This window comes from Tachyglossus aculeatus, chromosome X4, assembly GCF_015852505.1.
Source record: "Tachyglossus aculeatus isolate mTacAcu1 chromosome X4, mTacAcu1.pri, whole genome shotgun sequence".
Classification (NCBI taxonomy): Eukaryota; Metazoa; Chordata; class Mammalia; order Monotremata; family Tachyglossidae; genus Tachyglossus; species Tachyglossus aculeatus.
Window position 1 is genome coordinate 8,216,080 of NC_052098.1, and position 21,742 is coordinate 8,237,821.

At 45.0% G+C, this 21,742-nt stretch overlaps 1 protein-coding gene across 4 annotated transcripts in view; it reads right to left on the reverse strand.

Moving 5' to 3' along the window:
* Positions 1 to 21,742, reverse strand: part of GCNT1 (glucosaminyl (N-acetyl) transferase 1) — a 58,715-nt gene that overhangs the window by 15,906 nt on the left and 21,067 nt on the right. Inside the window, exons 1-2 of one of the 4 annotated variants that reach the window (XM_038769377.1) lie at positions 13,164 to 14,002; positions 3,739 to 3,815 (exon numbers count right to left, since the gene is read on the reverse strand). The exons of 2 other annotated variants lie outside the window; for them this stretch is intronic. The gene's annotated coding sequence lies outside the window, so the exon portion shown is untranslated. Of the gene's footprint in view, positions 1 to 3,738; positions 3,816 to 13,163; positions 14,003 to 21,742 lie in introns of those variants that run through there. One more of the 4 variants, XM_038769378.1, reaches the window with a different exon arrangement.

Below are 21,742 nucleotides of genomic sequence, written 5' to 3' on the forward strand. Positions count from 1 at the left end.
TATTCTACTTATTTTATTTTGTTAGTATGTTTGGTTTTGTTCTCTGTCTCCCCCTTTTAGACTGTGAGCCCACTGTTGGGTAGGGACTGTCTCTATATGTTGCCAACTTGTACTTCCTAAGCGCTAAGTACAGTGCTCTGCACACAGTAAGCGCTCAATAAATACGATTGATTGATTGATTGATTACCTTCTGAATACCCCCTTGGCTAGAAGGAATCACTATCTTCAGGGTTTATTTTTTGGCAGATCTAGAGGAAGGCCCTTTTAGACCCACAAAGTGCCAGATACTGAGACACACCTGCAGTAATTCAAGGGATTAAAGAGCTCTAGCCTTGAATTACAGACTGTGGAACAGTCCCAGAAGCCGACAGGAGACAGGAACCAATTATTCTTATTATTTAAGTTTTTACAGTGTGCCAAACACTGTATTAAGCACTGAGGTAGATTACAAGTCAATCAGGTTGGGCCACAGTCCCCGTCCCACATGGGGCTCACATGGAGGCAAAGCCTCAAGCAGCTGATTTAGGCCGTGGGGAGGTGGGGGAGAAGGGTGGAGGGGGAGGGAGGAAGGGAGAGAGATTATGTGCACCATCTGGTAACCTGCATTACCTCCTGTGGAGGAAGAGGAGGAGGAGGTGGTTGGCTAAAAAAGATCAGATAGAACTACATTTCAATTTTGCAGTACAGTCAATGGTCTGGAATACAGAGGCCTGAAACCATTCAGATGGAAGGATGTGCCAGATTACTGATTTAACCCCGGCTCCACCACTTGTCCGCTTTGTGACCTTGGGCAAGTCATTTTACTTCTCCGTGTCTCAGGTCCCTCATCTGTAAAATGGGGATTCAATACCTGTTCTCCCTCCTACTTAGCCTGTCATCCCCATGTGGGACCTGATAATCTGGTATCTACCTCAGCACTTAGTACAGTACTGCGTGCCAAGTATTTTTATTTTTTGGTATTTATTTTTTGGTTTTATTTCTGTGGTTATCAGAGCAGTGGGTGTGTTCATATGATAATAATCACGATATTCCTTTAAGCACTAAATTTAGTGGGTCCGTTGCTCCAATAAAGAAACTTCAGGGGCTCCACCCTCTTGGGGGAAGGGGGGAGGTCTCATCAGGTAATTCCTCTAGAGTCAAGGAACTGGAAAAATGCTGGCAGAGGTAATGCTGAAACAGCAGACATAATAAATTTGGCCCAACTGCTGCTCCAATAATAACTTTGAATAACAAGTTTCTGGATAACAAGTTTCTAGATATGTAGATGGTGGTAAACTATAAACATGTAGAGCAGATTTTTTTTTTTTAAAAAGACTTGATATTTTGTGTAATAGCCCAGCTTCCTTTGGACTAGGAAAAAAAAAAAGTTTTTTTGTTGCAAGCAAAGCATTCCTGAGGCTAGTTAAGTTACTAATAGTAGTAGTATTTATTAAGTGCTTAGTGTGTGCAGAGCAGTATACTAAGCACTGGGAGAGAAGGCACAGGTGAGATTTAGACAAGGCCCCTGGCCCTTTGGGGGACTCACATTCTAAGAGTATAAGTGGGGAGATGGGACTGGGGACAGACATCTGGAGTTCAGTTCCGGGTCTCCTTCTATTCTCCATCTACACCCACTCCCTTGGAGAACTCATTTGCTCCTTTGGCTCAACTACCATCTCTTTGTAGATAGATACCCAAATCTACATCTCCAGTCCTGATGTCTCTCCAGTCCCGCATCTCTTCCTGCCTTCAAGACATCTCTTCTTGAATGTCCTCCCATCACTTCAAACTTAACATGTCCAAAACAGAGCTCTTTAACTTCCCACCCAAACCCTGTCCTCCCCGTGACTTTTTCATCATGGTAGATGGCACCACCATCCTTCCTTTCTCACAAGTGCATAACCTTGGTGTTATCCTTGACTCCTCTCTCTCATTCAACCCACATACTCAAACCACACCAAATCCCATTGGTTCGACCTTCACGACTTCGCTAAAATCCGCTCTTCCCTCTCCATCCAAACTGCACCACCTTAATACAATCATTCATGCTATCTCGCCTGGATTACTACATCAGCCTCCTTGCTGACCTCCCTGCTTCTTGTCTCTCTCTGCTCCAGTCCATACTTCACTCTGCTGTCTGGATTATTTTTCTACAAAAAGGTTCAGGACATGTCACACCCCCCACCTCAAACTCATGCAATCAGTCAATCAATCGTATTTATTGAGCGCTTACTGTGTGCAGAGCACTGTACTAAGTGCTTGGGAAGTACAAGTTGGCAACATATAGAAACAGTCCCTACCCAACAGTGGGCTCACAGTCTAGAAGGGGGAAAAAGAGAACAAAACTAAACATATTAACAAAATAAAATAAATAGAATAGATATGTACAAGTAAAATAGAGTAATAAATATGTACAAACATATATACATATATACAGGTGCTGTGGGGAAGGGAAGGAGGTAAGACGGGAGGGATGGAGAGGGGGACGAGGGGGAGAGGAAGGAGGGGGCTCAGTCTGGGAAGGCCTCCTGGAGGAGGTGAGCTCTCAGTAGGGCCTTGAAGGGAGGAAGAGAGCTAGTTTGGCAGATGTTGGGAGGGAGGGCATTCCAGGCCAGGGGGATGACGTGGGCCGGGGGTCGACGGCAGGACAGGCGAGAACGAGGCACAGTGAGGAGATTAGTGGCAGAGGAGCGGAGGGTGCGGGCTAGGCTGTAGAAGGAGAGAAGGGAGGTGAGGTAGGAGGGGGCGAGGTGATGGAGAGCCTTGAAGCCGAGGGTGAGGAGTTTCTGCCTGATGCGCAGATTGATTGGTAGCCCAGTTGCCCATCCACCTCTGTATCAAACAAAAACTTCTCTCTATTGTCTTTAAAGCATCACCTTGCCCCCTTCTAATAATAATAATAATAATGGCATTTATTAAGCGCTTACTATGTGCAAAGCACTGTTCTAAGTGCTGCTGACCTCACCTTGCTTCTCTCCTTCTATAACCCAGCCCACACACTTCACTCTTCCAGTACTAACCTTCTCACTGTGCCTCCATCTTGTCTATCTCACCGCCGATCCCTAACCCAAGTCCTGCCTCTGTCCTGAAATGCCCTCCCTCCTCAAATCTGGTGGACAATTACTCTCCCCCCCATTCAAAGCCTTACTGAAGGCATATCTCCTCCAAGAGGCTTTTCAAGACTAAGCCCTAATTTTCCTCATCTCCCACTCCCTTTGGTGTCACCCTGATTTGCTCCATTTGCTCTTCCCCCCTCCCAGCCCCACAGCACATATGTACATATCTGTTATTTTATATATTTGTATTGATGTCTGTGTCCACCCCGTCTAAACTATAAACTCATTGTGGGCAGGGAATGTCACTGTTTATTGTTGTATTGTACTTTCCCAAGTGCTTCGTAGAGTGTTCTGCACTCTGTAAGCACTCAAATACAACTGAATGAATGAAAATACATAAAATAAAAATAAAATCAGTAGGGCACTGTGACTAGAGGAGCAGAATTTCAGACTCCTCAGGCTCAAAATTCAAAACGCAGGAAGGGTGAGAAAGTTAGTACACAAAGTCCAGGAATGCTATACAAACAAAACAATGAACAGAAGGAATGCATTTGATATAAGCAATTGGTTTCAACAGAGCAAAACTGCCAAAATGCTACACTGTTTTAACAGGCTGTTAGACAATGAGAGTAACTCAATATATCAAAAACACAAAGCAGCCCCATTGTAAGCCACAAGAAAAATTCAGTGAGGTCAATCTTACCAAGGTCTTTATATCTTCACCACCAATTTTCATGAAAGAGTTGGATTCCATGAAGGAAACTGGGACTGGGGCAGGCACTGGAGCAAAAAATTGCACAATTAAAAGTACAGCAAGCACATGAAATCTGAGAGAGCCACACAAATCCACAGAGAGCCTCTGGCAGACAGCAAGGCACAGTTCACCAAGACCCAAGGGCAGTTAGTCCAATTTCTATAATCGGTTTAGGCTTCCTGTGGGTTTAGGGCCAATCCACAACATGTGCAGTGATTTGCTGACCTTTCTCAGCATCTGTGTACCCCGATGATAGGGCCAATTACAGTAAAGTCAATATTATCTCCCCAATCCCTTCCCTACCCCACTCTGTTCCCAGTGCCTTTCCAGCCACTGTTCCCCCAATTCACTGACCCCACCCCAGCTCTCCCAGGCCCCCTTCCACTCTCCTGTACTTTTTTCTCTATTTTTTAACTTTAATCAAAGCTACAAGCTATTGCTGGTGGGGAGGGGGTGGCGGGCACATACAGCCACCACTTCTAACTCCCTGTAGCCCCACCTTCCTGGCCCAGTCAAAGTCACTGTAATGAGGACTACAGACTGAGCCCCCTACTTCTTCTCCCCCTCCTCCCCCTCCCCATCTCCCCGCCTTACCTCCTTCCCCTCCCCGCAGCACCTGTATATATATACATATGTTTGTATGTATTTATTACTCTATTTTACTTGTATATATTTATCCTATTTATTTTATTTTGTTAATATGTTTTGTTTTGTTGTCTGTCTCCCCCTTCTAGACTGTGAGCCCGCTGTTGGGTAGGGACCATCTCTATATGTTGCCAACTTGTACTTCCCAAGTGCTTAGTACAGTGCTCTGCACACAGTAAGCACTCAATAAATATGATTGAATGAATGAATGAAAGGGAGAGAGGCTGGAGGCAGGGAGACCAGTAAGGAACCTGATTCAATAGACTAACTGTGATATGACAAGAGCCTGGACCAGGGCAGTGGGCTGTTTTGGTGGAGGGGAAGGGGCGGATCCATCCCGGAAATGTTTTGGAGGAAAAATTGGCAGGATTGAGCATTCAATTCCTCTCCCCTTGTAAGTGTGAGTTGCTTGCCCCCCACCCTGCAGCAGGCCTGGCTGTTGGACTGGATTTTAACGGGAGAGACTGGAGCCTTCTCAGCCCCAACCCTAGACCAGCCAAGAACACAGTGCTCTACCCCTATCACATCATATGAGGAGAGCCCTGTGCTTAGAGGGTAGAGGTATGTGTGGGAGTGAATGCCCTTTGTACAGCTGACACCAAAGTCTACACAGTTTTTTGTCCAAGACTGAACTCCTTATCTTCCCTCCCAAACCCTGCCCTCTCCCTGACTTTCCCATCACTGTAGATGGCACTACCATCCTTCCCGTCTCACAAGCTGGCAACCTTGGTATCATCCTCGACACTGCTCTCTCATTCACCCCACACATACAATCTGTCACCAAAACCTGCTGGTCTCACCTCTGCAACATCGTCAAGATCTGCCCTTTCCTCTCCATCCAAACCACTACTTTGCTGGTTCAATCTCTCATCCTATCCTGACTGGATTACTGCATCAGCCTCCTCTCTGATCTCCCATCCTCCTGTCTCTCCCCACTTCAGTCTGTACTTCACTCTGCTGCCCAGATTATCTTTGTACAGAAACTCTCTGGGCATGTTACTCCCCTCCTCAAAAATCTCCAGTGGCTGCCTGTCAACCTACGAATCAAGCAAAAACTCCTCACTTGGCTTCAAGGCTCTCCATCACCTCGGCCCCTCCTACCTCACCTCCCTTCTCTCCTTCTACAGCCCAGCCTGCACCCTCAGCTCCTCTGCCGCTAACCTCCTCACTGTACCTCGTTCTCGCCTGTCCCGCCACTGACCCGCAGCCCACATCCTTCCCCTGGCCTGGAATGCCCTCCCTCTACACATCTGCCAAGCTAGCTCTCTTCCTCCCTTCAAAGCCCTACTGAGAGCTCACCTCCTCCAGGAAGCCTTCCCAGTCTGAGCCCCCCCTTTTCCTCTCCTCCTCCCCATCCCCCTTGCCCTACCTCCTTCCCCTCCCCACAGCATTTGTATATATTTGTACAGATGTATTACTCTATTTTACTTGTACATATTTACTATTCTATTTATTTTGTTAATGATGTGCATATAGCTTTAATTCATTTGTTCTGACGATTTTGATACCTGTATACATGTTTTGTTTTGTTGTCTGTCTCCCCCTTCTAGACTTAGAGCCCGTTGTTGGGTAGGGACCGTCACTATATGTTGCCGACTTGTACTTCCCAAGCGCTAGTACAGTGCTCTGCACACAGTAAGCGCTCAATAAATATGATTGAATGAATGAAGGGGAGAACTGAAAGACAGTGAGGAATTGAGGTGGCAGGCTTCTAGCACAGGGAGTTTTTTTTCTTAATTGTATCTGTGAAGCACTTACTATGTGTGAAGCATGCTGGGGTAGATTCAAGATAATCAGGTTAGACGCAGTCCGTATAAGCTCTTAGTACAGTGCTCTGCACACAGTTAAGTGCTCAATAAATACGATTGAATGAATCTCATATAGGGCTCACAGTTTAAGCAAGAGGAAGGAGGATTTAATTTAGATTTAATCCCTATTTTACAGATGAGGTAACAGGCACAGATAAATTACGTGACTTGCCCAAGATCACACTGCAGACATGAACAAGATGGTGCCTGAAACTGATCCACCCCAGTTCTGGGCCCCTCACCCCTTAGCTTCCACTCCACCACCATCACCTTCTATTGGTTCGAAAACTTCTGGTCATCCTCCCCAGGAATACTGGATCTAGGCTACAGCAGTGGCAACAGTCACAACCGGGACAACCTGCTTATCATCTTCTTCCACCTGGGCCCTCCCAGACTCTGCATCAGCTCTTCTCCCCCATCCCTCCCCGCCCCCCCCCCCCATACATACCTTGCCTAACCCAACTGCCCCCAACTACACATTACTAGCCAAATAAGCACTTCCCCCCTTCAAAGCCCCTCTGAAAGCTCACCTCCTCCAGGAGGCCTTCCCCAGACTAAGCCCCCCTTTTCCTCGGCTCCTCCTCCCCTCCGCATCACCCCGACTCACTCCCTCTGCTCTACCCCCCTCCCCGCCCCACAACATTTGTGTATATATGTAAATATTTATTATTCTATTTATTTTAATGATGTGTATATACCCATAATTCTATTTATTCATATTGATGCTATTGATGCCTGCTTACTGGACTACTGCACTAGCCTTCTCTCTGATCTCCCATCCTCGTGTCTCTCTCCACTTCAATCCATACTTCATGCTGCTGCCCGGATTATCTTTGTCCAGAAACGCTCTGGACATATCACTCCCCTCCTCAAAAACCTCCAATGGCTACCGATCAATCTGCGCATCAGGCAGAGACTCCTCACCCTGGGCTTCAAGGCTCTCCATCACCTCGCCCCCCTCCTACCTCACCTCCCTTCTCTCCTTCTACTGCCCAGCCCGCACCCTCCGCTCCTCCACCACTAATCTCCTCACTGTACCTCGCTCTCGCCTGTCCCGCCATCGACCCCCCGGCCCACGTCATCCCCCGGGCCTGGAATGCCCTCCCTCTGCCCATCCGCCAAGCTAGCTCTCTTCCTCCCTTCAAGGCCCTGCTGAGAGCTCACCTCCTCCAGGAGGCCTTCCCAGATTGAGCCCCTTCTTTCCTCTCCCCCCTCGTCCCCCTCTCCATCCCCCCGCCTTACCGCCTTCCCCTCCCCACAGCACCTGTATATATGTATATATGGTTGTACATATTTATTACTCTGTTTATTTATTTATTTATTTATTTTACTTGTACATTTCTATCCTACTTATTTTATTTTGTTGGTATGTTTGGTTCTGTTCTCTGTCTCCCCCTTTTAGACTGTGAGCCCACTATCGGGTAGGGACTGTCTCTATGTGATGCCAATTTGTACTTCCCAAGCGCTTAGTACAGTGCTCTGCACATAGTAAGCGCTCAATAAATACGATTGATTGATTGATTGATTGATTGTTTTGATGTCTGTCTCCCCCCTTCTAGACTGTGAGCCTGTTTGGCGGGGATTGTTTCTATTTGTTGCTGAACTGTACTTTCCAAGTGCTTAGTGTAGTGCTCTGCACACAGTAAGTGCTAAATAAATAAAATTGAATGAATTGAATGAATGAATGAATGAACGAACTGCTAGGCTCATTCATAGGCCTGAGGTCTTGAGAAATATCAATCAATTAATAAAGGACATTTATTGAGCACTTACTGTGAACAGAGCACTGTATTATGCACTTGGGAGAGCACAATGCAACAGAGTTGGTAGACATATTCCCTGCCCACAAGGAGCTTACAATCTAGAGGGGTAGACAGACATTTAAATCAATTACAGATATGTACAAAAATGCTATGGGGCTGAGGGTGGGGTGAATATCAGGCACTTAAAGGGTAGAGATTCAAGTGCATAGGCAATGTAGAGAAAGACTCAGCTTCACAATTTTAGGTTTGAACAATTTTAGAAATTTAACAGTCTGAGTCCAATAAAAACGTGCGTTTCCACAATAGTCACTTGAGTTTGCGTTCCCCTTTTTTAGCTTCTCATCCTGGCTATAAAGGCAACTGAACCTGTACCACTGCGTTTGTTTGCATAATTGCCCCCACTTTTTTGCAACCCTAAAGACAATGGAAAGGCTTAATACAGGGAATTACGCCTAGCAATAAGAGGTGTTAAGAGAAAAGAGGAGAAGAGGAGGAAAGGACTGAAGAGGAAGATAAGAGGGCACTTGAAACTCCATCTCTTACTTCTATGGAACTGCCCCAAATTTTGCATATAATAGGCACTCAAATTACAATAACCACCCCCATGGTTCTTTATATAAATGAATATTTTTATATAGTTGTTCTTCCTTTTTGAAGACTGCACCACTTCTGGTGAAATTTACGAGTGGCTGAAAAGACCAATGAGGAATCCACGGGCCCTGCCACATTCTTCACACATAAAAGTTGTCCCTTGTTGTGTTATGTCTAATGTTCACAGCTCCTCTTTCTGCTTTCTCTCTTGCCTCATTGTCTCATTTAATACAACGCTTGTGCTCAGTCACCCTTCTCTTGATGGCTGGGTCTGAATCTGACTCCAAAAGAGGATCCCTCAGAACCAGAAGCAAGCAACAATCCCAGGGTTGGCCCTTAGAAAGCAACTTACTCAGCCCCATTAATCACTTATTTCCTTCTTTGGCTAGGAGGCATCTCACTCTTCCTGAGCCAAACAAGCCCAAAAACAATCCCCCAAAAGAACCACAAAGTCCAAGTAAGCTCCTTGTGGGCAGGGAATGAGTCTATCAACTCTGTTTTATTGTACTCTCCCAAGAGCTTAGTACAGTGCTCAGCACACAGTAGGCACTCAATAAATAATAATAATAATAATAATAATAATAATAATGGTATTTGTTAAGCACTTACTATGTGCAAAGCACTGTTCTAAGTGCTGGGGAGATACAAGGTGATCAGATTGTCCCACATGGGGCTCACAGTCTTAATCCCCATTTTATAGATGAGGGAACTGAGGCACAGAGAAGTGAAATGACTTGCCCAAAGTCACACAGCTGACAATTGGCAGAGCCAGGATTTGAACCCATGACCTCTGACTCCAAAGCCCGTACTCTTTCCACTGAGCCACGCTGTTTCTCTACGACTGATTGATTGATAGGAAGTGCTTACCTATTCTGCTGCTCTGGATGTGTGTCTGGATTCTCTTCCTATCCCAGAGATTGCCCATCTCCACGAGCCTGTACTGATCCTAACTCCTTTAAGCACCACTGTCACTGCTTACAAAAATAATATTTTATTTCCTCCTCAAGTCTAGGAGGAAAGAAAGAAGAGGAGTGGCAGTCAAGCAGTGGAGGCAATTAATTGTTAATTTGATTAATTAAATTGTTAATTTAATTAACTAATTAATTAAAATACCTCCTCCAGGAAGCCTTCCCAGACTGAGCCCCCTTTTTCCTCTCCTCCTCTCCACCCCCCCTGCCCTACCTCCTTCCCCTCCCCACAGCACTTGTATATATTTGTACAGATTTATTACTCTATTTATTTTACTTGTACATAGAGAAGCAGCGTGGCTCAGTGAAAAAAGAGCCCGGGCTTTGGAGTCAGATGCCATGGGCTCAAATCCCGGCTCTGCCAGTTGTCAGCTGTGTGACTTTGGGCAAGTCACTTCACTTCTCTAGGCCTCAGTTACCTCATCTGTAAAATGGGGATGATAACTGTGAGCCCCCCGTGGGACAACCTGATCACCTTGTAACCTCCCCAGTGCTTAGAACAGTGCTTGGTACATAGTAAGCGCTTAATAAATGCCATTATTATTATTATTATATTTACTATTCTATTTATTTTGTTAATGATGTGCATATAGCTTTAATTCTATTCGTTCTAATGATTTTGACACCTCTCTACATGTTTTGTTTTGTTGTCTGTCTCCCCCTTCTAGACTGTGAGCCCACTGTTGGGTAGGGACTGTCTCTATATGTTGCCAACTTGTACTTCCCAAGCGCTTAGTACAGTGCTCTGCACACAGTAAGCGCTCAATAAATACGATTGAATGAATGAATGAATGAATAAATACGATTGAATGAATGAATTGTACATGTGAATATAGCAATTATCTAGGAAAAAAATCCATGTTTCCTGGCCAATTTTCATGCCATGAACTTCTCTACCACTGCATTTAGTGCCAGAAGCAAGGCTAATAGAATGACAGATGGGAGAAGTAGGTTCCTTGAGAAGCAGCATGGCGTAGTGGATAGAGCATGGGCCTGGGAGCCAGAAGGTTATGGGTTCTAATCCCAGCTTGGCCACTTGTCTGCTGTGTGACCTTGGGCAAGTCACTTCACTTCTCTGGGCCTCAGTTCCCTCATCTGTAAAATGGGGATTGAGACTGTGAGCCCCATATGCGACAGGGACTGTGTCCAACCCGACTTGCTTGTATCCACCCCAGCACTTAGTACAGTGCCTGGCACATAGTTAAGTGCTTAACAAATACCATCATTATTATTAATATTATTCCTTCTTCTTGGTGCTCACCCCTGATTCAGTGCCTAATCTCTCTGACTTTAAAATGAGAGATAAAACTTTCTGCCTAACGTAACAGTTGTACTTTGAGAAAAGTACTAGGGTTTTAAAATGATGGTATTTAAAAGTCAAACCCTATAATTATCAGCATTAAACAAGGTTATATTATCACCACTAATTGAGGATAAAAAGGCCTATACTAGGCACTAAGTGGAGGATCTATAGTATACAGGGAAGGTGCAGGTCTCCCCTTCCCCCTGCCCCCACCTTTGTGAGAAAAGGCTACAAGCACAAGCCCAGACAACTACACATATTGTCAATTCTTCTATAATACGTGTTTTCATTACAGGTCATGGGTAAAATGCTATTAGAGAATGTGGGGTCCTTTTTCCTACAACACGCCTCTCTCTGGATAGACTACGATGCGGTGTCAGAAGAGATAGTCATGGCACGAATACTGTAGACAAGAGAGTTTTCTGTAACTTTGGGCAGCCTCAGCCTGACTTGTGCACAGAGGCAAGAGTCCTCAAGTGTCACTCCCACGTTTCACATGACACGAGCATGTGCCATGCTGTCCATAGAGCACGATGTGAGAGGACATGTGACGCTTGTCTGTGATGTCATCACATTACACCATCTGCCTGGCAAAGCAGGGATGATTGCCTAGGCAGGTCAGCCTTGGACTGCAGAGACCCCTCAGTTTCACGGCACCCCTTCAAAAATTCACATGGGCTATTCGCTCCAGTCCTGGGCTTCGCAGGCTCTACACCCACCTTCCACTTTCCCGGCCAGGGGCACCGTTCTCCAGACTTTCATTCATTCATTCATTCAATCGTATTTATTGAGCGCTTACTGTGTGCAGAGCACAGTGCTAAGCACTTGGGAAGTACAAGTTGGCAACATATAGAGACGGTCCCTACCCAACAGCGGGCTCACAGTCTAGAAGGGGGAGACAGACAACAAAACAAACCATATTAACAAAATAAAATAAATAGAATAGTAAATATGTACAAGTAAAATAGAGTAATAAATATGTACAAACATATATACAGGTGCTGTGGGGAGGGGAAGAAGGTAAGGCAGGGGGATGGGGAGGGGGAGGAAGGGGAGAGGAAGGACGGGGCTCTGTCTGGGAAGACCTCCTGGAGGAGGTGAGCTCTCAGTAGGGCTTTGACCCACAATAGCACTTCAGCCTCCCCATGTGGCCCAGCCGAATCTTCCTGGCTCTTTTTCTCCTCAGTCAGGGCCCGTAGCCCGGCTGGAAATGGGCTGCAGTCTCTCTCCCAGGATGGTCCAGAGCCATCCATCTGTGCCTTAGGGGTTGGGGTGAGGCTCTCGGCCTCGCTGGCTCTAAACTGTGCTATGCAGAGGGTAGTTGAACTAAAGACTAAGTATAATTTGCTCCATCTTACATGTAATCTTCATCTCTTCACCTGCTCCTTTCCAGCATGGTCTAGGGCAAAAAGCCTAGGCCTGGGAGTCAGAGGACCTGGGTTCTAATCCCAGCTCTGCCACTTCCCTGCTGTGTGACACTGGGGAAGTCACTTTGCTTCTCTAAGCCTGTTTCCTCATCTGTAAAATGAAGATCCCTGTCTTCCCTTCTCTTTAGACTGTGAGCCCCATGTAGGACTGGGAGTGGGTCCAACCTGATTAACTTACATACACCCCAGTCCTGCAACATTATACTCCCCGACTTGGGGAGGAGGGCTGAAGTCACAGAAATCAGCACTCAATCCCACAGCAGTTAAACGACCAAATAAACAACCCTTGGTAGAGATGCTTTTATTTTTGTTTTTGGTTGCTGGGAGAGAGGAGTGGAGAAATGAAAGATAGTTCCCACACAACCTATGAGTGTGTGCACGTGCAAGTGGCCATCCTGAGAAGCTCTGGTCCAAGTCCCATCTTACCTCGATTACCGTCTGAGGCCAGGCCTGCCTGTACCTCTGGGATTCTTCGGGGACACTTTCTAGGATTGCTGCTGTTATTGGCTAGCAGAAAATGGAAGGCCAAAGAAGGAACACATCAGAGAGATGAGGAAAAGAAGTAGCAAAAAGTAAAGAGAAAATAAAAGATGAAGACGTGTCAGGGACAAATATCTTTAGTCTAGCCGGGGAAGACTACTCTGATCAGTGCTCTAAAGGATGGAGTTTGGTGCCTGAAGAGAGAGGACCTCTTAAGAAGCAAAATATGCTGAAAGTTTCCAGTCTTTTTTGTTTTAAAGACAGTCTCAAGATATTACCCAAAAAAATCCCCTTTAGGTTCATTACACACCCCCACCCACATAACCTCCATTCATTCAGACCTGGAATATAACATACACTGCTACTCACACACCCATAAAAATACTCACCTTAGTTGAACGGTCTTTCTGGCAGAGCTGAGAGCAGCCAAAGCAGCAACAGCGGACGACAAAAGAAAACAGTTTCCGTATGCCAACGGCAAGGTACTCTCATCACTTGCCCCTGTGACTGCTGAGGCTTCTTGCTAGGCCTCCAGAGATCCTCACTGTTAACCATAATGCCTATAGAGCTTGGAATTACTTCTAAGTGGTCGTGGACCCTGTTGACCACCTCTGTTCAATAAATACAGTTGTCCTTCGTGCTCAAAGACGATGGCACAAAGTGAAATTCACCTACGGGGCAGATGAGGCTGAAAAGGCTGACGTGGGATCCGTCCACGGTTCGATCGCACCGTGCTCACACAGAGAACGTCCCTTGTGCTGCTCTCATTGTTCTTTGCAACACTGGTGCTCTTTAGGCTTTTGTCTCCTTGTCTCACAATCACAAAGCTTCTGCTCAAAGGCAGCCATATCTTTCTGGATAGCAGTGCGCCATGTCCATCTACTCTTGGCAAGTGACTACCAGTTTTCAGCTGCGACACAGTATTGTCTGAAGCTGTGTTTTACCGTCTCCCGGAAACGTTTCTTTCACTGTCCTTGCTTTCCATTTCCCCACTTTCAGCTCGTCACCCAGCAGCTGTTTGAGTCTCCTATTATCTTCCTTCTCCACGCATCCCTCACCTAGGCAAGTCATTTTGGGGTGAGCATAATCCTAAGGAAGCAAACTTCATTCTAGGCCTTTAGTCATCTCTTATCCTGGTCTTTAAGTATAGCCCGCTGGGATCGTGATGAAACTTTTCAGAGTCAGAAGTGTCAGCTGTGGAGAGTCTTGGTCTCACAGCTCTGTAAACCTTTAGTTTGGTCTGGAGCTTAATATCATGCTCCCATCACACACCCTATATCAGTCTCCCAAAGGATGTGCTTGGCTTCCTTGGTTTGATATTGTAGTTCCTTGTTTATCAATGCATCAATAGTCAGTGTGCTACCTAAGTCACAGAATTGTGACAGCGTTTAGTTCTGGGATATCAGTATTGATTTTTGGTTGCGTGCACGGCTTCTCTGGGGCAGGGTGATACATTACCTTGGTTTTCTTTAGACTTCTCATCAGTCCACACTGTCTGGTTCATTCGGTGAAAAGCTTGCAATCATTGGCCTGCCTTCTTGGGTATGAACCACAGTCATCTACACACAGCAATTCTTGAATGACTGTCTCTAGGACTTTTGATGCAGCTTGAAGTCTGCAGAGTTTCCCAAAGGAGCAGAAGCATATTCTAAACCTTGCATCCAGGTCTGTGACTCTATAGACTACATCTGTTATGTATCCCTTCTTCACTCTGTTGGCACTGGAAATGGACCAGACAGGGTACACTCTGACCCTGCCAGTCTTCACACGTGGAGGGGATCCCCTGCTTAAAGATCTCAGCAGATCCAAGGGCTTTGCTATATTTCATATGGTAACTTCCTCGGTAGTTGGGACAAGTGCTGCGTCTTTGCACATTGGAAGGTTTTCTATGTTTTGAAGAGCTTCATCTTCAATAGTTGAATACTAGAAGGTGTGTACAGAGAACATTAAAATGTCATAGTTTCAAGATTCCCTCCTTGTCCACAATGAGGCTGGAGCCAGCTTCACTCTTTAGGAGCTATAATGGCATATATGGGGCCATATGATGTCTAACGATGACACATGGTGTTCTGTCTTCGAATACCATATACCACATCTAAGCAGACATTATTAAAAGAGGCAGAATTTTAAAAACTAGGTGCAAATAAGGTACAGGATTAAAAGACTGTGACTGCAGGTTACAAATAGGCTCAATAAAACTAACAAGAGGAAGGAGATGGGGAGTAAGAAATCTGTCATGCCAAAGGATGTTGATGTGATAAGAACATTCATTAGAGAAAGTGTGTCATATTGTAATTTTCAACAAGATCATTGACTTTGCTTTATATATGATTTTTAAAGGAGGCTTTAGTTCCTCCACACACTTTTAAGTGGGACCTGATGGGACAAGGAGATCTGTTTTTAATGGATTTTGAAGCTGAAGAATGATTTATTACTCATTTTTTCCCCTAAATCAATTAATGGCATTAATTGAGCACTTACTGTAGGCAGAGCACTGGACTAAGCACTTGGGAAAATACAATACGAGTTGGTAGACATGATCCCTGCCCACAAGGAGTTTACAGTCTACCCATCAAAAAAGTCCATTCCCATTCAAACAATCTTAACAGAAACAGTTACCAATTGTTTATGAGAAAAATTAGAATAATAACTGTGATCTTTGTTAAGCACTTAATATGTGCTAAGCACTGCAGTAAATACAAGATAATCAGGTCCCATATGAGGCTCACAGTCTGAGTAAGAGAGAGAATGGGTATTGAATCCCCATTTTGTAGATGAGAAAACTCAGGAACAGAGAAGTTAAGTGGCTTGCCCAAGGTTACACAGTATTTACATGGCAGAGCAGGGTTTAGAACTCAGGTCCTCTGACTTCCAAGCCCAGGCTCTTTCCACTAGACCACACACTGCTTCTCATCTTTCCTCTTCTCTGCTTCCCTTTGGTCATTCTTCAGTTCATGGCCCAATCATTTTCTTTAATATTCAAAACTAACTGGCAAGTTAAATAAAATAGATAGTCTTTGAAGAAACCAAAAATGCAATGTAAACAGCAGAGACAGTTTTGCCCAGATTTGAGATGCATTCAAAACTGCCTGGGAATTTCTTCTTTAAAAAAAGACTTAAAAAAAATCCCTCTATTTTATCCTATTAGTTTGAGATGCAAGCAAAGTTTGCCCCAAAATGCTGGCTAGCACCATTTTTTCCTAACAACTGGAAAACAAGTGTTTGAATGAATGACCCTCTTTTCCTTTTCTTCAACTCCCTTCTGCATCACCCTGATGCAGACAAGCCTGCTTGAATTTCCCCCACTTTTAGACTGCTAACCCCATTGTGGGACAAGGACTGATGATCTTGTATCTACCCAGGAGCTTAGTTACAATGCTTGGCATATAGTAAATACCTAAGCACCATAATTCTTCATCTTTTTGTTATTATCAAACTTTGCATGCCGTGTGATTGAAGCAACTGCTTGCACAGCATTAGAACAGGTGTTGACAACAATGCCAATTTTCCACATACACGGTCTTGTAGAGCACAACCCTCATGTTAAAGAAAAACTGGGTGAGGGTGCTGTTTGGAAATCACTGCACTGCTCACTCAGCTTGTGGTCTATTTCTGTTGCTAGTTCCCTTCTCCCCTCCCCACTGGCATCTCTACAGTTGTTTCTCTCGGTGTATCTAATAATGATAGCATTCGTTAAGCACTTACTATGTGTCACACACTGTTCTAAGCAATGGGGAAGATACAAGTTAATCAGGTTGGATATTCTCCCCCTCCTTGTGGGCAGGGAACATGTCTACCAACTCTGTTATATGGTACTCTCCCAAACTCTTAGTAAAGTGCTTTCTACACAGTAAGTATTCAATAAATTGATTGATTGACTGATTGAACACAGTCCCTGTCCCAATGGGTCTCAGTCTAAGCAGGAGGAAGGATAAATACTGAATCCCCATTTTACAGATGAGGAAACTGAGGCACATTCATTCATTCATTTGTATTTATTGAGCGCTTACTGTGTGCAGAGCACTGTACTAAGCGCTTGGGAAGTACAAATTGGCAACATATAGAGACGGTCCCTACCCAACAATGGGCTCACAGTTTAGAAGACTCTAGGCACACAGAAGTTAAATGGTTTGCCCAAGGTTAACACAGCAGGCAATCATCAGAGTTGGGAGTAGAACCCAGGTCCTCTGATTCCCAGGCCCGTGCTCTTTCCATTAGGCCATGCTGCAACTGGGAAGGAAAAAAAAGTATCTGGACCTGCTTTCCCATAGTTTTAACTTTGTCTTTAGAAACCACACCTGTTTATGATTTAAATCTTGAGTAGCTCTCTTCCTCTCCAACACCTCAAGGTTCTAAATGTTATAATTACAATAGTTACAATAGCTGCACAGTTTACTAGTGTAGAGTGTCAGCTAGGAAAAAAAGTGCCATTCAAAACACTGAATTTGAGACCCCACAAGAGAATGGATAGGGAGAGGCTGTATTTATTCCAAGAAACCTCCAACTTGTAGACCTCTAAATTAGCACCAGTTTACAGTAGTGCCATCACATCAGGATCATCTTTAAAGCACTTAATTACCATGCCACCTCCTACCTTACCTCGCTACTCTCCCACTACAACCCAGCCCGTACTCTTCGTTCTTCTAATGCTAACCTTCTCACTGTACCTTGATCTCGTCTATCTCACCATCAACCCTTCGCCTGTGTCCTGCCTCTGGCCTGGAACATAGAAGCAGCGTGGCTCCGTGGAAAGAGCCTGGGCTTTGGAGTCAGAGGTCACAGGTTCAAATCCCAGCTCCACCACTTGTCAGCTGTATGACTTTGGGCAAGTCACTTAACTTCTCTGTGCCTCAGTTACCTCATCTGTAAAATGGAGATTAAGACTGTGAGCCCCCCCGTGGGACAACCTGATCACCTTGTAACCTCCCCAGCACTTAGAACAGTGCTTTGCACATAGTGAGCGCTTAATAAATGCTATCATTATTATTATTATCTGGACTGAACATTTTTGTAGAAAAATGATCCGGGCAGCAGAATGAAGTATTGACTGGAGTGAGAGAAACAGGAGGCAGGAGCCAAGGGGGTGGATATGGTAATCAAGGCAGGATAGGATATGTGCTTGGATTAATGTGGTAGCAGTTTGGATGAAGAGGAAAGGTCAGATTTTAGGGATGTTGTGAAGGTTGACCAAACAGGATTTAGTGATAGATTGAATATGTGGGCTAAACGAGAGAGATGAATCAAGGACAAGGCCAAGGTCATGAGACAGGAAGGATGGTGGTGGTGTCTACAGTGATGTGAAAGTCGGGGGAGGACAGGGTTTGGATGGGAAGATAAGAAGTTCTGTTTTGGACATGTTAAGTTTGAGGTGATGGCAGGACATCCAGGTAGAGATATCTGGAAGACAGGAGGAGATGTGAAACTGCAGAGGAGAGAGATCAGGGCTGGAGATGTAGATTTTGGAATCATCTACCTAGAGTGGTAGTTGAAGCCACAGGGTGTAGATGGAGAATAAAAGGGGACTCAAAACTGAACCTTGAGGGGACCCCCACCGCCACCCCCACCGCCCAGTTAGGAGGTGGGAGGCAGAGGAGGAGTCCATGAAAGAGCCTGAGAATGAGTGGCCAGAGAGATAGGAGGAGAATCAGGAGAGGATGGTGTCTGTGAAGTCGAGGTTGAATAATATTTCCAGGAGGAGGTGGTCGAGTGTCCTCTGCTCCCAATCACTTCTGTGTCGCCGAGACTTGTTCCCTTTATTCATCCCCCCTCCCAGGCCCCAAAGTGCTTATGTACATATCTGTAATTTATTTATTTATTAATGTCTGTCTCCCTCTCTAGACTGTAAGCTCAATGTGGGCAGGGAATGTGTCTGTTTATTGTTCTATTGTACTGTCCCAAGTGCTTAGTCCAGCACTCTGCACTCAGTAAGCACTCAAATACAATTGAAAAGTCCAAATCCACAGAGCTCGGAGGGGTCCAGCAGGAGAGAAAAAAAAAGTGAGGGAGATGCAGAGACAGAGATGTAGGAGGGAAGTAAAGTGTGGGCGGCAGCAGCCTGGGCAGTGCTGGGGAGCTCTGGCACTTCCCCTCAATAATAATAATAATGATGGCATTTATTAAGTGCTTACTATGTGCAAAGCACTGTTCTAAGCACTGGGGATGTTACAAGGTGATCAAGTTATCCCTTGGGGGGCTCACAGTCCTAATCCCCCATTTTCCAGTTGAGGTAACTGAAGCTCAGAGAAGTGAAGTCACTTGCCCAAAGACACACAGCTGACAAGTGGCGGAGCTGGAATTTGAACCCATGACCTCTGACTCCAAAGCCCGGGCTCTTTCCACTGAGCCATGCTGCTTCTCAATCCCACCTCTATATCCATTCTCAGGCTCCTCTAGTGTGTCGTCCCCCGTCCTGTCCCGTCCCCCGCCCCCTCAGCTCAGGGATCCTGACACTGACACTCCCTCTCCGTTCCTATCTCTGTGCCAGAAGGGACCCCCGGAATGCAGTCAGGTAGGACTCAGGTGCAGCATTTTCCTATCAGTCAGGGGTATTTACTGATAAATAATCCCAGCCCCACAACACTTACGTATATATCCGTAATTTATTTATATTAACGTCTGTCTCCCCCTCTAGACTGTAAGCTTGTTGCGGGCAGGGAATGTGTCTGTTATACTATTGTGTTGTACTCTCCCAAGCACTTAGTACAGTGCTCTGCACACAGTAAGTGCTAAATAAATATGCTTGATTAATTGAGCACTTACTGTGTGCAGGCCACTGTACTACATTGCTTGGAAAACTACAATGCAACAGAGTTGGTAGAACTGTTCCCTATCCACAGGGATCTTACAGACCAGAGTGGGAGTTAGTCATTAAAGTAAATTACAGATAAGGGAAGTTACACAGAGAGGGGGAGAGGGGCAGTCCCAGGGCATGGCAGTGGGAGTTTGGAGGAGACCAAATGAGTCAACCCAGTGGGATGGGGATTACACACACACACACACACACACACACTCTAATGGTGGCATATGCTGTAGTGGACAGAGCATGGGGCTGGCAGTCAGGTGGTCATGGGCTCTAATCCTGGCTCCGCCACCTGTCTGCTGTGTGACATTGGGCAAGTCACTTCACTTCTCTGGGCCTCAGTTCCCTCATCTGTAGATTGGGGATTGAGACTGTGAACCCCATGTGAGACAGGGACTGTGTCCAACCCAATTATCTTGTATCCACTCCAGTGCTTAGTACAGTGCTTGGCACATAGTAAGCACTTAAATACCATCATTATTATACGCCAGGGTAGGAAGGTAGGATCACGACACCCAGGACACAGGCAAAGTTTTATTTTTTTGAAATGTGCACACAAGCTCTGGGGGTAGGAAGAGGAGAAAGGGGTGAGGGATAGGGGTGCCATAATCCAGTGTCTATTGTATTTAGCAGTTGGAAGAGTGCAACAGAAGTGCTCTCTTACCTTTCTCTACCTTCTCCCTGCTTTTCCTCCTCCCATTCTTCTCTTATTCCCCTTACTGCTAGATTTAATTCCCCACGTATTAGCCCTCCCCTGTTTCTGGGTTGCAGAAATTATGGGGAAAAAAATCAGAAATGGTCATGTAAATATGACACCTGCGGGTCAGCATTTTGTAAGATTCTTGAGGACAGGGATCATGTCTACCAATGCTATTGCACTGTACTCTTCCAAGCACTTAATGCAGTGTTCTTCTCACGGTAAGCACTCAATTCGTTCAATCCTATTAAGCACTTACTGAGTGCACAGCACTGTACTAAGCACTTGGGAATGTACAATAGTGACAATCCCTGCCCACAATGAGCTCACTATACTTGATGGATCTAACTTCTATACGCCTACACTAGTGATTCTATGAAGTTGGTGCAGTAAGAGCTTCTGGATATTTGCCATAATTTACTAAATACCACCGATTATCTCATGAAACTGCATATAGAAGGAAACTACTTAATTTTATGAAAATGTAAAATCATCAGCTATGACATGCATACTATTTAAAGCAGCTTGGATTACACTGGAAAAATAATGACAATGGGCCATGGTTCTAGCTTGTCTTGGTTAATGGAATAGTTGTCAATTTTGCAGTTATTTTCTTTCCTTTTTGATTTAAAAAAAAATGAAAGAAATCTAATGTCTCTAAGTAATGTCAGTAGTACAGCTAATTCCTTCTGCCAATTATTTTTTAGTGCTGTGTGCAGAGCACTGTACTAAGCACTTAGGAGAGTACAATATAACGATGAATGGATACATTCCCTGGCCACAATGAGGTTAAAGTCTAGAGGATGACACCAGCCTCATCATAGACATGGAGGGTTTCCTGAGGAGAGGGCAAAAACACTTCAGTACTCTTTTAAACATTATCAAAGATGAGGATCTGCAAAGCAGATAATAATACTGGTGGCATTTGTTAAGCGCTTACTATATGCAAGGCACTGTTCTAAGTGCCGGGGGGTATACAAGGTGATCAGATTGTCCCACTTGGGGCTCACAGTCAATCCTCATTTTACAGATGAGGTAGCTGAGGCACAGAGAAGTTAAGTGGCTTGCCCAAGGTCACACAGCTGACAAGTGGCGGAGTCAGGATTCGAACCCATGACCTCTGACTCCCAAGCCCGTGCTCTTTCCACTGAGCCACACTGAAACCAACTACCATTTGAAGTATCCATAAGCAAGCTTCACTGTTAGTGAGGTCATCTTTAAGACATTATATACAGTTGTCCTACCTATTTTCAATCAATCAATAGTATTTATTGAGCACTTACTGTGTTCTGAGAAACTGTACACTAAGCGCTTGGGAGAGTACAAAACAGTAGAGTCAATAGACATGATCTAAACCCTTCTCACGGCTCAACCTTGGTTTTCTATTCTTTCTTTGCTTCCCTAATATCTACTAAATTTATTTTGACAGTGTTGCAAATATTTTTATGCTTGTCTCACCCATTAGAGTCTAA